Below are 17,912 nucleotides of genomic sequence, written 5' to 3'. Positions count from 1 at the left end.
AATGAAGATAATATTTGGACAATTCTAAAAATATTACGATTTCTGTGTAGTATAACAAACGTTATAGTATACTAATCACAAACCAAGTGCTAAGGAAGACAAAGATATATGTGATATTCTTAGACAGGCCAGGTGTATTAAGATTAAGACAGTTTTGTTAATTTAGTCGGTACACTTAACATAGATACGTTACTTTATGGTGATCCGAACATTACAGATATGGACAATAAAAACAACTTTCTTATTGTACAAGACTATATATTGAAAACTAAGAGATTCACAAAATAATTCTTGAAGGCTCAACAATATGTCACCCAATGTTAAAACTTCATTAGATGTTGATTTTCATTACTTTTGTTTTCTTTTTCTTATGTTAATATATATCAGTGGCGCAGATAGCCCATTTTTAAGTGTACGCCTAAACCTCGGCCAGGGGATTTGGGCCCTTGTAGGAGGTTCCATGGAGCGAAGCCTCTCCTGTTGCTTATGCTTTATCGAGAAAGAGATGCTATTTCTGTCATTAAAAATTCATCACTAGCAACATACTTTGGAGACTACCGGCATATAAAAATTCGAAGATGTGATATGATTGCTAATGAGACAACTCTACACCGGAGACCAAATGAAGTAGAAGTTAACAAACTATAGGTCATAGTACGGCATTCAACAATGAGCAAACCCCATACCGCATACCATAGTCGTATAAACCCATAAACATGTTCTTGGATTAATTTGCACTTCTCATGAGTGCAAATTGGAACCACACTTTTTTTAACGGTAGAATCATCAAATTTGGCAATAATGTACCTCTGGGGATAGGTAAAACAATACAATTTTTTTTTTGGTGTGGCTTGGCTGGTTCGGCAACTGGAGTGAAAACAGTGACAAAATCCTGTAGGATATTATTTTCTCCCATATGATTCCTACAGGATTTTCAGAAATCCTATAGGATAAAGTCATAATCCCATAGGATATTTGTAATATCCTACAGGATATTTAAATCCTATGGGATTTTTATTATCCTATAGGAGAATTTATCTTCTATGGGATAAAATTAATATCCTACAGTTGTTTATTGCACTTTAGCTTTTTGGTATGATATTGTATTCTTCTGACCGCTTCGGATTTCTCGTGATAGTGTTTTTGCTTCTAGTGCGGGAGGTCGTTGGTTCGAACCCCGGCCGGGTCAAACCAAAGACGTCAACATTTGTACTTGCGGTTTCTCTGCTAAGCAAGTGGCATTAAGGAGCAAAAACAAAAAAAGTTTTTATTACATGTACCTTTTATGATTTCCACTGATCGATATAAAATAAAATGCTCCGCTGGACGCAGAGGTCGAACCCTGAACATTTGGGGCAAGTATGGACACAACATTCAAGCTTGATACAGCTCTGAATTTGGATTGTGATTAAATATTTGACACAGCATAGGTTTCTGACACAGAATGAATGTGGTCTAAAAACTTAAAAAATTTAAATTTACCTATTCAAACCATATCATTATTATTTGATTTTATATATAAATCAGAAATAACCAACTTAAAAAGGAAAATTTTAAAGAAAAAAAAAGGAAAAAAAGGAAAAAAAAAAAGGACCCCCCCCACAAATTTTTTGAACCTCCTTATGATTCATCACCCCCTAACTCAATCCCAGCATTCCCTTTGTGTTATGGTACCTTGCAGTACAATTTCAGAGAGATCCATACACTTGAACACAAGTTGTTGTCTGGAAACTAGAAAAGTGCTTGTTTTTTGGCCTTTAGCGGCCCCAAATTCCTAAACGTTTAGGGGAATTACCCCCAAACTCAAACCCAGCTTTCCCTTTGTGATATGGAACCTTGTAGTACAATTTCATAAAGATCTATACACTTACACACAAGTTATTGTCCTGAAACTAGAAAAATGCTTGTTTTTGCCCCTTTTTGGCGCCTAATTCCTAAAATTTTGAGGCAATTACCCCCAAAATCAATCCCAGGCTTTCCTTTGTGGTATGGTACCTTGCAGTACAATTTCAGAGAGATCCATACACTTGAACACAAGTTATTGTCTGGAAACTAGAAAAATGCTTATTTTTAGCTCCTTTTTGGCCCCTTATTCCCAAACGTTTTGGGCAATTACCCTAAAACTCAATTCCAGCTTTCCCTTTGTGATATGGAACCTTGTAGTACAATTTCAGAAAGATCCATACACTTACACACAAGTTATTGTCACGAAACTAGAAAAATGCTTGTTTTTTGCCCCTTTTTTGCCCCTAATTCCTAAACTTTTGAGGCAATTACCCCCAAAATCAATCCCAGCATTCCCTTTGTGATGTGGAACCTTGTGGTACAATGTCAGAGAGATCCATACACTAACACACAAGTTATTGTCTGGAAGTTACAAAAATGCTTATTTTTGGCCCCCAATTCCTTAACTGTTGGTACCATAACCCCCAAAATCAATCCAAACCTTCCTTTTGTGGTATAAAACCTTATGGTAAAATTTCATAGAGATCCATTCACTTAAACTAAAGTTATTGTGCGAAAACCAATGTGTCTTCGGAGGACGACGACGACGACGACGACGACGACGACGACGACGCCAACGTCATACCAATATACGACCGCAAATTTTTTTGCGGTCGTATGAAAATGAAATGGTAAAACTTTTCAACCATACAAAACATTTCATTGCCTGTTGGGATATCGTTATCGATAGATAATATTAAATTACTTTATTTATACATGAAGCGGTTTTGAGCTTGATATTCTGTATAGGGATCTCTCTGTTATAAAAGACTACATGTTGACTCTAAATGTCTTGATTTTCTATGTCGTTGGGTTGTTGTCTAGTCAATATTTACCCTTATCCCCTTTTTTGTTCAAACCCAAAGGGTTGACTTGAGTATAGAAATATTGTCATCTCTTGACTTCTCCCGCTCGACAATAAACCTTACTGAAAAGAAACGTCCGTTTGGAATAAAATTTATCTTTGGCTTGATAAAAGCTACTAGAATAAAGTTGAACCATGATTAAAACTTTACGTTAAGCTATTACCACCCCAACCTACCCTTTTTTTCAACGGTAGCAGTGGGGATAAGTCTCTCGCTTACAATACAGATATCAGTGCAATCAAAGTGGGCAACGGTTTTATTTGACAAATTCGGGACAGACTTGACAAGTTTATGAATGTTTACATTAATATAAATTTTTTCAGATAAAATCGTTTTTCAAAAATATTTTAACGATCTTTAACAACGTTTCCTGTAAAGTTTATCAAAAGGACTTTTTGTACCTTTTCGCATGGACTGGCTCATAATTCAGGGGCGGGTCCAGGTGAGGGCGTAATGGGCGTACGCCCCCCTCCTTTTCCAAAAAAAAAACAAAAAAAAAACTATCGTAATCTGCTAATATTGTATTGAATATCGCCAGAAACATTCAGGCAAAAGATGAGAATCTGGAAGTCGTTTTGGGAAAACCAACCGGACAAACCAGAGTCAATTACATCAACCTTAACTGATGTAAGGGCATGCTCGACTTTATTTCCAAACATCATGAAAGTTCTATTCTTACTTGCTTTGACGAGCGTCACGTCAAGCTCCACCGAAAGAGCTAACTCATCACTTTTAAAGTTGATCAAGAATGATTTGAGAAGCACCATGAAGGAGGATCGTCTAAATGCTCTGCTTCTTCTTTATGTTCACAGAGACATTAAACTCAATTATGATAAAATAATTGACGATTACGCCATGAGAAATCCGCGTAAAATGGTTCTAATGAATCCACTCTAGTCAAACCATTCATTGAAAATGAGAGTCCGTCAGTATTTCTGTGTTCATTTTAGGTTTTGCGTTAAGGTACATTTATACAAGTAACATGTATATTTGGTATAGCATTTTTACTTCCCATCTGGATAGCCTTTGGTAGTATCATATTGTTTCAATATCCATTAGTGAGTAACTAAGTGACATTGACCTACATTTTGCCATGAAGTTCAAGCACCATATTTATTTATGTACCATATACCACCTATCGGAAGTACAATGACATGATTACTTTAATTTAGTACTGTAGTACAATGACGTCAATTTTTCATATTCAACCATGTATTTACGTAATTACGGTTGCCTTTGTAGAGGGTCCATGGGGAAGCTCAGAAGCTCCTGGATTTCAACAATTTAGCATCAAATTATGAGGTAGCCAGACTGATAAATATCTCTCTATTTTAGATTAAGTTCTGGTTTCGTTGAACGACACACATGATACAAGACAAACAAACACTGAAGTATAAAGTTCTTTCGTTCTAAATATTATAGGCTTTAATGTTGAATACATGGTTGAATATGAAAAATTGACGTCATTGTACTACTGTAACAGTACTAAATTAAAGTAATTATGTCATTGTCTAGTTCCGATAGGTGGTATATGGTACATAAATAAATATGGTGCTTGAACTTCATGGCAAAATGTAGGTCAATGTCACTTAGTTACTCACTAATGGATATTGAAACAATATGATACTACCAAAGGCTATCCAGATGGGAAGTAAAAATGCTATACCAAATACACATGTTACTTGTATAAATGTACCTTAACGCAAAACCTAAAATGAACACAGAAATACTGACGGTCTCTCATTTTCAATGAATGGTTTGACTAGAGTGGATTCATTAGAACCATTTTACGCGGATTTCTCATGGCGTAATCGTCAATTATTTTATCATAATTGAGTTTAATGTCTCTGTGAACATAAAGAAGAAGCAGAGCATTTAGACGATCCTCCTTCATGGTGCTTCTCAAATCATTCTTGATCAACTTTAAAAGTGACGAGTTAGCTCTTTCGGTGGAGCTTGACGTGACGCTCGTCAAAGCAAGTAAGAATAGAACTTTCATGATGTTTGGAAATAAAGTCGAGCATGCCCTTACATCAGTTAAGGTTGATGTAATTGACTCTGGTTTGTCCGGTTGGTTTTCCCAAAACGACTTCCAGATTCTCATCTTTTGCCTGAATGTTTCTGGCGATATTCAATACAATATTAGCAGATTACGATAGTTTTTTTTTTGTTTTTTTTTGGAAAAGGAGGGGGGCGTACGCCCATTACGCCCTCACCTGGACCCGCCCCTGTTAGCACTCTATCATTCTCTATTCTTTATTTTTTTCCGATTTTTCTGTATTCATTAAATTTGTTTTGCCTTTATTCGACACTTTTTACCCAATATTCTCTATTCTGTAAACCCCTATCCAGACCCTCCTTTTTAAGGAACCGTTAGAAAAAACATCTTGAATGTGGCAGTAGCTTGAATTTACCTATACACTAACCACAGGTGTTTTTTATAATCTTTTGTTGTAAATAAAAGAGTGTCAGCTGAGATGTGAAAAGTGAAATGATTACAAGGGGCACAGGACGTTTGCGCTTTTTTACCTGTAACACGATGCTCTCCAAACAATATGGACATTTGCGCTTTAAATTTTGATACACCTGTAGTAAATTGACCGGACATTTGCTCTTTTTATCTATAGCCGTCTACCTGTAATTTTAATGAGTTACGTAAATAAATTCGACTTATATTTGTCGTTAGTTAGTTCACTTTGACACAGTCTTAAATATAGAGTTTAAAGTTAAAGAGAAAGTAAAGAGGACACATTGCATATGCCACGATGGATTTTTAATCATTGAACAAAAGTCGCTTTATAACATTAAAATTCGTTATATTGATGAACAGGCATCTCAGTCAAGAATTATAAGATATAGAGACTTAAATATGGGCTTCAGGTATCAAGCAAAAACTGACCTGTGATAACTAAACTTTATAATGTTTACTTTTAGGTATATATAACTTTATCATATACTTCATGCCTAATACAGTGCTTTTTGCATATGTGTAACGACCGGAAGAAAACAAGTGGAATTTGCACACCCGGTCTGATAACCCCGTATCAGCCCAATGACGTCACTATCCGGGATGATATGGCCGTATCGGCCTGGGCAGAAAATCCATATCAGCTTCCTGTGTTAATCTTCTTTATTTTCGGAAGTATATGATAAAGAGATTAATACATGGCCTTTTCCATATTGGATCGGGTATCATCCCTCGACCCATATCAGCACCTCGACTACGTCTCGGGCTGATATGGGGGTCTCGGGATGATACCCAGGCCGATATGGAAAAGGCCATGTATTAATCTCTATATATCAATGTGCTATGACATGAATTTTAAACACGAATTTGCAATGGAATTACTGTTTAACTTTTATCCATACAGAAATTATTGTAAAAGCGCAAATGTCCTATACAAAAATCGCAAATGTCCTATGAATTGAAGCGCAAAGGTCCGTTAAAAAAGCACAAATGTCCTATGAAAAAGCGCAAACGTCCATCGCCGATTACAAGACCGTCATTTTTTACAGGAAATTATCTTTACCAAAAATTATTTTGTTTTACTAAATATCTTTATAAAAAAAGAACGACTCCGCATAGCGATGTGTAGAAAGCAATACCGCAAAGGACTAAGTCTTCATAGTGCATTAAGAACAAAGTTTTTGCACTAAGGACACTTGAACGTGTTTTAGGAGCACAAATATTATAACATGAATAAAAGAAGATATAAGCATATAAACAATAAATATGAAATTTGGTAATTTTATACAATGTCACCGACTAAATATCAATATAATATATCTCATTCGATTAAAAATTGAAATAAATTTTCAAATTAAATATTTAGATTGAATATGGAAATAATTTAAATGTTATGGGTCATACAGCAACTGACTTCTTATATGATATGCACCAAGGACGTACAACTAACACACGTCCTTGGCTGCCTTCACTCAAACTATGAACAAAGTGTAGTAGACTAGTCAGCCGAGAACCAGCTTAATTACTATTCTTTTCGAGTAGACCCACGTACAGATCACGTGACACAATATTTTTTTTCATTTTACGTCCCTGGCAGAGGTTTGTACATGGAAATATTTTATCGTTGCAGTTTACTCTTGCAGTCAGTAACTTCGTTGGCATATTATTTAATTTCAGCATTTTGGTACATAGTTAGCTTTTTTATAAAGATAATTCTTATGAACACTTTTCATATAAACTGGTTGGGAACAACCCCACAAATGAGGTGTAACCCCTCTAAGTAATGACTATCCCTCTTTTATGAGGGGTACATTTCAAGTGATAAAAAAATATTTGGAAAAACCACTTCTTAGTACAAAAGGGCACATATTTATATTATTTGAAGAAACTTTTCCCAAAGAACTATACATCTATCTGGTATTATATGGTCAAAACATGTCCCAAGAATTTTGTAATATTCAATTCAATTCAATATATTATTGGAAAGAGCACAATAGAGGCGTGATCCAAGTACAGACAATAATATGTTCAATAATAACATCTACTATAAATGAAATAAAGATTAATGTAACAACAAGTCATAAGTCAATTCTAGATATGGTCTATGGATACCATAACATTCAGAATTCTTCATGATACCATACACATATACATCATGATTACTCTGAGTTTTCATAATTTTACTTAAAAACACAGTCACCTATACATAAGATATATGTGTAAATGCGGCTATAAAGGATTATTATCCGATGAAACAGTATGGTGGTCTCTCAAATCAAGAGCTTCTTCAATATACATACAAATTGATTCTAGTTCTTTTTCCGAATTGGGATTTAAAATTTCGAAACTATCATTGAGTTAAAAAGCTGGAGACAAGTTTTAACAGACAAGTTTTCACTGTATGGGAGTTTAGACCAACACAAAATATGCTTTTTTAGCTTTATCTGAGATGCTTGACACTGCCTGTATAAATTTTCCAGAGCTATGAAAATCAACTGCTAAGTATTTATAATAATCAACGATTTCGATTGCATTAGAACTGTAATAAAAGTAGAAATTTTCTTTATTTACTTTTTTTTAGAGAAAATTATAATTTTTGTTTTTTTTGAAGTTCACATCCAGTTTCCATTCAGCACTATATTTTTGCAAGGAATCAAGACAGTTCTGGAGACCAGTTGCAGATTCAGATATCAATAACAAATCATCAGCATACAATAAATGGTTCAATTTTTGATCATGTAAATTAACTGCACTAGTTGATTTGGTATCAAAGTATTTCCCTATGTCATCGACAAATATATTAAATAAAGTAGGACTTAAACTGTCTCCTTGTTTGACTCCTTGATTAGCAAGAAAAGACTTAGTAAACATATTCTGATATTTACATGAATATAACATATTAGAGTACATGTCATGCAGTATGTTATAAAATTTGCCTTGGATTCCTTTATCTTGTAATTTTCAGAAGAGAGCTGATCTCCAGACACTGTCAAAAGCCTTTTTAAAATCTACAAAACACACGTATAGTTTCTTTTTGCATTTAAACAAATATTTGTTTTTTATTGTTTTTAAAATAAAGACATGATCTACAGTTCCTTAATTTTTTCTAAAACCACCTTGATTTGAACATAATAAATTATTTGTTTCAAGAAAATCACTAAGTCTTTTTTGTAATATGGAGGTAAATACTTTATCAAGACAGCTTGTTATGCTTATACCTCTATAATTCCCACAGTCAGATGGGTCACCAGATTTATAAATTGATGTCAATAGAGAAATGTTCCAAATTTTGGGAAATTTTTCTGAATTAAGTATCTTATTAAAAAGTTTTATCAGAAGTAAAACTAGTGTTTGACCCTACCTTTAGAAACTCATTAATTATCAGATCAGGACCTCCAGATTTTCCCTTTTTTAACTTCTTAATGCACTGTCTTTGATTTCTTTACATGTAATAGGGACATTAAGGGATGTATTAATAAAGTTATGGTCTTTGTTCTCTATATTTTGATTTAAGTATCAGTTTTATCATTTTCACTTGAAGCAAGTATATTTTAATAATGTCAATCTCCCATTCTTTGGCAGAAATAGCAGGCTCACATTTATTGTTCTTTTTTTGTAGTTATTAATGCTACCCCAAAATTCTTTGGTGTTCTTTGGATTTATATCATTTATTTGTTTTATCAAGGATTGAAAAAAAAACTTTTCTAGTTTATTTTTAAATTTATTGTATTCTTTTTTACGGTTGCAATAAGTCAATCTTAATGCATTATTATTAGGTGTTTTAGCTAATCTATTTCCAAGGGTTTAGCTATACAAATATCAGACAATCATAACAAATATTTTATTTCTGAATCAGCACTGAATTACAAGCACAATTTTAAATTAGCATACTAATAAAGAAAATGTACATGTAATTAATAATCGCATGAGAAAAAATTACTAATACATAAAACTTAAGAATTATTTCCATAAACAAAAATAAATAGTACTATGATAGTTCATATTATGCAAAACAAGGCACTGAAGGTCACATTGGAATGTTCAAAATTCATTTAGTTTTCAAGTTTAAGGATGTAGGATACTGCATCACCATACTGAATGTAGTCTGTTGTACCATTCTGTAGGTTTTCTTTCAAAATAGTTAATTTGAATACAGGAAATGTATTTTTTCTTAATGAAGAATGAACACCAATTTAGATAAAAATTAGGGACTTATCATTTTTTACCTGGGAGGGGGGCTGGTCATTTTGAAATCATACATACAAAATTTCTTGATCCCCCCCATAATATTTCACTATTTTTATTTGATCCCCCCTGTAAAAACATTTAAAAAATGTGACCCCCCCTCTATTAAACATGCCAAAATTTTAACATGCAAACCACTTATGTTATTTCAAGGAAATATTGAAAATGAAATATTCTCAGTGGATTGAGTCCCAAAACTTATTTGAGGGAAAATTGCCTTGAAATAGGGCTCTTCCATGAGGCCTCTTCCATGAATATTAGACATTTTCGAAAAGTCATCTACACGGACACGTATACCGACACCGATACCTACACTGACTAAAAAAATAGAGGGACCGTATCAAAATGTCAAAATATACTGAATAAATAACCTCATAAAACTTAGTCGGACTCAGCAGAGGTAAGAAACATATTTATTTCATTATTCTGTACTTGGTTTTATATAAAAAAAAATTCAGAATCTGAGCATTAAACACTAAGTGCTCTCGTTAGTTTTGGAATTCCTTTAGTGATGAATTTGTGATATTCCAACTAATTGTCGAATCATACTGATTGGTCTTTTTAAAGCAGTAATTTGCATTGTATGTAGCTTTTAGGGGGAAAATAACAAAAATGGGGAAAATCTTATCAATGTGAAAATCGGGTTCAACTTGTTACGTCATCTCGCTTCAGATCCCTTATTTGTATATATTTAGGCTACATTTTGATGTGATAACATTACAAATTCAGACCACCAAAACATGAAATATATAGGTCATGTGAAATACCTTTCTTTTGTGCCAAAATAGTTGAGTAGGTGTGTTTGAATAACAAAAGAAAAGCTTCCTGCTACTTCAAATGTTTAAACTGGATGTGTATTTCTCACTTGTATATTTTCTACTTTCGTTCACTCATTTTTCAGTGAAAAAAAGTCCGACACATGCACCGTTCACTTTCATAGTGATACCCCTGAATTTTTACTAAAAGCCCTTGACCTTGAAAGTGAATCTTTAAAATGCATAACTTAAAAATTTTTTTTTTTAGTGTTATCTAGGGTATTTAGTCTTCAACCTCTGCAATGTTTAGTCTTTCCTTCTACAAAATACATAAATAGAGTTTTTTAGTGTTTTTTGAGTTTTCGAAAATTCCCCCTCACAACCAATCAGTTTTAATTGACGAAAGGCCTCAAAGTACATTACATGATGCCTTATAGCCAGTAGATACATTTGTCTTTTAGAATTCAACTGCCGTGTAAGGATCATAATTATGCCAGTTTTCAAGTGCTAAATTGACAGCGCGTCATCCCTACAATGGCTACCACTTTCAATATTGAAAAGGAAAATGAAGAGATAATTTTGACGAAGTAGAATCCGAATTTCTATGTAAAGTTCTATTAGTTTACACAAAGCCTCCCCCATTTTACAAAGTATAATGTGAAGATCGGTCAATTCACAGCTTCAAAACAGAGCTAATAGATTAACAAATCACCGAGAAAAACAAATTGTATACAGTATTTAAAATGCCTGTGATCATTGTACACCTTGAGATGACCCTTCTCAAAAAGGTTACCTGTCGTCCTAGGCATAGGTGTAAGCGTCAGTATCGATAAGTTTTCGAAAATGTCTATTAGTAGGTAGAGCAAGCCAGTGCTTTGAGTAGCTTTTTCTGACTTTTTTTCTAATTTCCTATATTGGGCTATTAAAGAAAACTTGATTCTGAGTAACTCTGTAAAAAATATACATTAAAAAGTAAACCTTTTGAAACAGTCACAACACATTAATATGTCCCTCTCTTGAACGCTGCTTAAACTTAAGTTGTGTGTATGGCCTTATTGAAACCTCCATTGAGTCGCTAAACTTTTATATGGATAGTTCATGCTTTCAGCTTGAACAATTCAATTACTCATTTATTGTCACATTTCATTCATAAATGTGTGATAGTAACCTCAAATTTTTCATTTATTAGCCTAAAAAGTACAAATTTTGAGGGAGTGAGAGGTATAAATGGACCCAAAGGGCTCTTGTAATGAAAACAAAAAGATACATTGGCAATAATGCTTGTTAATTTAGTGATCGACGTGAGTGAAATATAACAACTGAATTATTCGGATTATGAAGCACCTATGCATTTTATATAGGACAAAATGACACAAACTGGCAGCTTCCTTCATCACCAAAGTCTTGTGATGTCTTACTTAATTAAATATGAATGGTGTTAAAAATATATTTCGATTTGACTGTTGTAATGTTCTTCTTGACATTTTGTCTCTTGAAGTATGTGAACTACTTATTTCCAAGTGCAAAAAATATTGATCCCCCACTTTGAATTTATAAAAAAATTTGAACCTCCCTTGTCCACATACAGAAAAAAACTTGATCCCCCCTGCATTTTGACCAGCCCCCCCTCCCAGATAAAAAATGATAAGTCCCTTAATTATTATTTTTTTTTCATTTTTGTTGTTGAGAAAGTGCATTTCCAAGGCCTCTTTCTGGAAATTATTAAGCCAGTTATTATTAATGGCATATAAAAAAATATATTACTTATTTGACGATTTCCCTTTCCATTCATGTCAATACCATTAAATTTCAAATATTTATATAAAAAAAAATCTGACAGAGTAAAATTGAAATATGAATATATATATCATTATTTGCATCAACATTGCGAAATTCCCTACCTGTGGGTAATAACATAGAAATTTAACAGTAAGATTGGAAATGAAAAGAGAAAAAAATATTGAAAAAAGTATAATGGTCAGAAAGAATATCAGACTAGCTATGAATATGGCTGGATCACAACATCGACGATGCTTTGATTTCACTTATATCTGTCATGTCATCATTTTGTGTTGTAAGCCCTGTAAATCCTTAAAAGCCTCATTTTGTGTTCTTAGTTTTGAGTTTGACGACTCCAAATTTGTCAACGCTTTCTTTAAGTCAGAATTTTCCTTTAATGTGACAGTGTAAGTAACTTGGTTTCTTTAAATTGTAAATTTATTTTTTGTCAAAATTGACTTTTCAAAGACTACAAGTTTCTTGTCAAGGACTGCTGAACTTACAAATTGTTTCTTCATCTGATTAGATGATAACACAAGACCATGAAGCTCTTTTTCTAATTTTTGTTGATTTCCTTTCAGGTCATCAAGATTTTGATTTAGTTCTGATATTTTGCTATCATAGTTATTGTTATCTGTAGGGTTGTCATCTTTTAAGCCTGCACAGGTGTTTGACACTTCACATAGTTTACTCTCTAATAGTTGCAATGATGGAAGAATATTTTCAGTAGATTGTTTATTTATCACAGTATCATGACGTGTTCTTGGTGTTACAATTCTAGGGGTTGACATTTTCATAGGTTTTGTCTCACTTTGGTCTATAATTGTGTTATGAAGTCAGTGTAATATTCTGTCAGGGCTGCCAAGTCTCACGCATTTAGCATGAGACTCGTGCATTTTCATGCTTATTTGGCGGCATTTTCCTTAGATCTATTGTTTTTTCTCTTTGATCTTTATGATTTTGGCCAAATCTCACGCATTTGCATTATTAAAAGTTGGCAGAACTGTTCTGTGTTGGATGAATCAAGATCGAAGACTATTGTGTTCACGATTTGTGACTGTATTGTCTAGTTTAAAATGATTGTCTAGTATTGATTAAAGATATTGGAACTCTGTTTTTGTCCATGATAAATAATGTGTTCCTTGAACTGTTGTGACAAAGTTGTTGGATATAAATGAAATGAAGTAGTTTGTTTGAGTCAGTATTTATTTCATCTTCAGTGCCCTTAAAAATTGTATAAATATTTCACCTATGTTGCCCTCTTTAGTATTTTCTTTGTCTGTCCACTTGCAAGTATAGTTGTCAAGAGCCCCAAATTGGGAATGGTAGCGAAAAGCAAAAGTTTTTATCCAAAGCAGAAACCGATCTTTTGATTCAACTCGGAATGCTACCATACACGCAGCTGGCCTACTACAAGTCGTGATCAAGTTTTTCAAAAGGTGCCTTGATACATGTAGCAATGCCTGTTGGTGGTTTTGGTTGATCAGGCAACTTATACTTAATAAATTCAGTATCGGGCATCCAAAGATTGGATTGAGTAACACTCTCAACGGCAATTTTAGGTAGATCGTCAAAAATAGACGCCATATTATTGTTAGTTTTTTCTATATTTAGGAATTGTTTATCATAGTTTGTCTATTATCAAAATGCACATGTTCCTCAACTCGAACCGGAAGTAATATTGTCCTCAACCGGAACCGGAAGTAATATTGTTGGACTTATATATCTTCTTTATTATTAAAAATAAGTGGACCCCTTTTTTAGAGAAGTTACAAAATGTTTCAAAAATAATGAATTTTTCCACTTTTAAGTTAAAAAAGCTAAGATTTTCTTTTTTCTCTTCTACAACAGCAAAATGACCCCTTGTCTTGGGGACAGTCCCTCATTTAAGGGATATCCCTCATTTGGAGGGTTGTTCCCAACCTGATAAATTATATTTATAAATCAAGGTAATTAGGTCACAAGGTGTACATTAAGGATAAAGTGATAAAAGATAAAAATGAACTCAATGAATGCAAGAGTGACTTATTCATAAAAAGAGTCCTGCATCTTCATAAAAAGTGTCCTGTAACACACCCCTTATTGTACTGTTTTTCTATAGCTATGCTGGGGGCAAAGTCATACAACTTATATTAAAACTTTTCCCTTTAGGGGAATGTTTTATTATCTGAACAAAATTCTGCTACATAATTTGGTGAAATACCTTTGTCAGGTTAAATTATTTTTGTACACAGCTAGTTACTCAAGTGTGAAGTGAGTTAAGATGTGAGTGAACAGATTTATTACCTGTATGATCATGTGATAAAAAGTTTAGAATTTGACTCCAAATTAGTTTGATCTTTCCTTGAATAAAGACATGGATTATTTCTTTAGAACTTTGTTGGTACACCAAATATGTTCAGAGGTTTATAAGGAGTTTAAGGTATTATTTAGTTATAATTATTTTCTTCAGTGCGATCACTTTGGGATTTGAAAGCTTTTTGTTCTAGAAAATAACTTTTGTAGAATCAAAAAGATTTCACAAAATTTTCATGCAGAATAAGGTTGGATGTGAAACAAAATGATGACTATTACAGTTTCTTCACATTTGTTTATATATTGGAGAATTTTGTAAAACACACTTCCAAATTTAATGTCAGTACATGTCTTCAAGTTTACAAGTTTTGCAAAAGCAGAGGCTGATTTAAGGGGGTGCCCTTCCCCTTATGGAGCTACATTTATGGGCCCCATTTTCAAAATCGTGGATCTGAAAACCTTATATTTATTAAAATTTCTAGGGTCATTTGACTTAATGAAAATCGGAATGTATGGAGGCGAGTTTGACTTCTCTCATCAGCAAGTAGATTGTTCTAGTCTAACGGTATGTAAAAATTTTCATGACCTGTTTTAATATTAAATGTTTCTTTTCAGTTCTTGGAGTACTATGAACTTGCAGTCGTCTAACTTTGTATTCAGATGCATTTAGGATAGCCAGACATTATTACATCTCCATTATATAGACTTTCAACAATGGTAGACCCAGTGTATACAGGTATAATAGTTAATAGTTAATAAAAAAAAAACCTTTACAAACCCTGGTTTTTGTCGAGCCGGCGACTTTTGTAGCAGAAAGCTCGACATAGGGATAGTGATCCGGTGGCGGCGGCGTTAACTAACTTCTTAAAAGCTTAATATTTCAGAAGGTAGAAAACCTGGATGCTTCATACTTTGTATATAGATGCCTTATGATATGAAGTTTCCGTCTGTCATATGTCCATTGTCCTTGACCTCATTTTCATGGTTCAGTGACTACTTAAAAAAAAAGTTAACATTTTTTGTAATGTTAAATTCTCTCTTATTATAAGTAGTAGGATAACTATATTTGGTATGTGCATACCTTGCAAGGTCCTCATGCCTGTCAGACAGTTTTCACTTGACCTTGAACTCGACCTCATTTCATGGATCAGTAAACACGGTTAAGTTTTCGTGGTCAAGTCCATATCTGAGATACTATAAGCAATAGGTCTACTATATTTGGTGTATGTAATGATTGTAAGGTGTACATGTCCAACTGGCAGGTGTCATCTGACCTTGACCTCATTTTCATGGTTCAGTGGTCATAGTTTAGTTTTGTGTTTTGGTCTGTTTTTCTAATACTGTATGCAATAGGTCAACTGTGTTTGGTGTATGGAAATATTTTACGATGTTCATGTCAGTCTGGCAGGTTTTATTTGACCTTGACCTCATTTTCATGGTTCATTGCTCAATGTTAAGTTTTTGTGTTTTGGTCTGTTTTTCTAATACTGTATGCAGTAGGTCAACTATATTTGGTGTTTGGAAATATTTCACGATGTACATGTCAGTCTGGCAGGTTTTATTTGACCTTGACATCATTTACACGGTTCATTACTCAATGTTCAGTTTTTGTGTTTTGGTCTGTTTTTCTAATACTGTATGCAATAGGTCAACTATATTTGGTGTATGGAAATATTTAATGATGTACATGTCAGTCTGGCAGGTTTTATTTGACCTTGACCTCATTTTCGTGGTTCATTGCTTATGTTAAGTTTTTGTGTTTTGGTCTGTATTTCTTAAACTTTAAGCAATAGATCAACTATATTTGGTGTATGGAATGATTGTGAGGTGTATATGTCTGTCTGGCAGGTATCATCTGACCTTCACCTCATTTTCATGGTTGATTGGTCAATGTTCAGTTTTCCTGGTTAACTTTTTTTCTTAGATACCTTAAGCAATAGGTCAACTATATTTGATGCATGGAATGAATTTAAGGTGTACATGTCTGTCTTGCAGGGTTCAAATAACCTTGACTTCATTTTCATGGTTCATTGGTCAGTATAGAATTTCCATGGTTTGGTCTGTTTCTTTTATACTATAAGCAATAGGTCATCTATATTCTGTGTATGGAGGGATTGTATTAAAATGTACATGTATTTCTGGCTTGGTTTATCTTACCTTGACCTCATTTTCTTGGATCATAAATGTTAATGTGATACTTGTAGTAAAACTTTATATGTAGGACTATCAACATAAAATCAATGGTCAGTATAGTAGGTGAGACATTTCAGCATGTGCACTCTTGTTTTACCTTTTAGATACTTGTAGCTAAAAAGATTAATCAGATATAAATTATAACATATCTTTTCAACATAATAATATCTGTCTGTTTCTTTGCTTTAGTTATGAGCTGATATTCAGTATTTACAAATATTTGCCATGTATTATATAATTTATAGTCCTCTACATCTACATCCATATGACCCACAATAGGTCACGGAACAATAACCTTAATCTTACTTAATGATATTTACATGCAAAGAAATGTTTTATGGTTTAAATTTTACAGGATAATATTAATATTTGGTTGGATATGTTTTTTCTTGTTGAGATAAATATATTAGAAATTGATTGAAATATGACATTGATTAAAGGAGAATTTTTTGTACTAAAGAAAACATAAACAATCGGGGTTACACTTATCAATCCTTTAAATAAACTTATTCTAAAAGGTTACCTATTCAACACTGTAAATTAATCTTTGAATATTGTTTTTATTGGTGAAAATATTGATTTTGTCATCAATGAATTAAAACCATAATAAATATTACACATATGTACTTCCACGGTTCTACAATCTGTCAATACCTATAGTTTGGCATTGCACAAGGTCATGTTTTTCTCTGACTGTTAATGATGTCTTTACCCTTAATCCATTAGATGTGTACTGATTGATATTTAAGCCTTAGATACATGATTTTTATGCCCCATTTATGGGCATTATGTTTTTTGGTCTGTGCGTCTGTTCGTTCATCCATTCGTTAGTCTGTCTGTTCGTTCGTCTGTCCATTCGTTTGTCTGTCTTTTCGTTTGTCCGTCTGTCCCTCTTCAGGTTAAAGTTTTTAGGTTAAAGTTTTTGGTCAAGGTAGTTTTTGATGAAGTTGAAGTCCAATCAACTTGAAACTTAGTACACATGTTCCCTATGATATGTTTTTTATTAGTTGTTATTGGCTTTGAACTAGCTGTCAGTAACTGCGAGTACTCTCAGATCTGTACTTTGTGTCTTTTTGTTTTTGGGATGTAAAGTACCCGTTTACGTCTACTTTGTGTTTTTGCTAGATGTATTTCTATTTGTATCCATCTGATGGGTAAAGCTTTTTTCAACTGATTTTTATAGTTTGTTCTTATGTTGTACTGTTACACCTCTGTCCCAGGTTAGGGGGAGTGTTGAACACTTACAAACATGTTTAACCCAGACACATTTCATTCTTTATGTGCCTGTCACAAGTCAGGAGCCTGAAA

This window comes from Mytilus californianus, unplaced genomic scaffold (genome assembly GCF_021869535.1).
Source record: "Mytilus californianus isolate M0D057914Y unplaced genomic scaffold, xbMytCali1.0.p SCAF_3, whole genome shotgun sequence".
NCBI classification, from domain to species: Eukaryota; Metazoa; Mollusca; class Bivalvia; order Mytilida; family Mytilidae; genus Mytilus; species Mytilus californianus.
The sequence above is the reverse complement of the archived record's forward strand: the minus strand, read 5'-3'. Positions refer to the sequence as shown.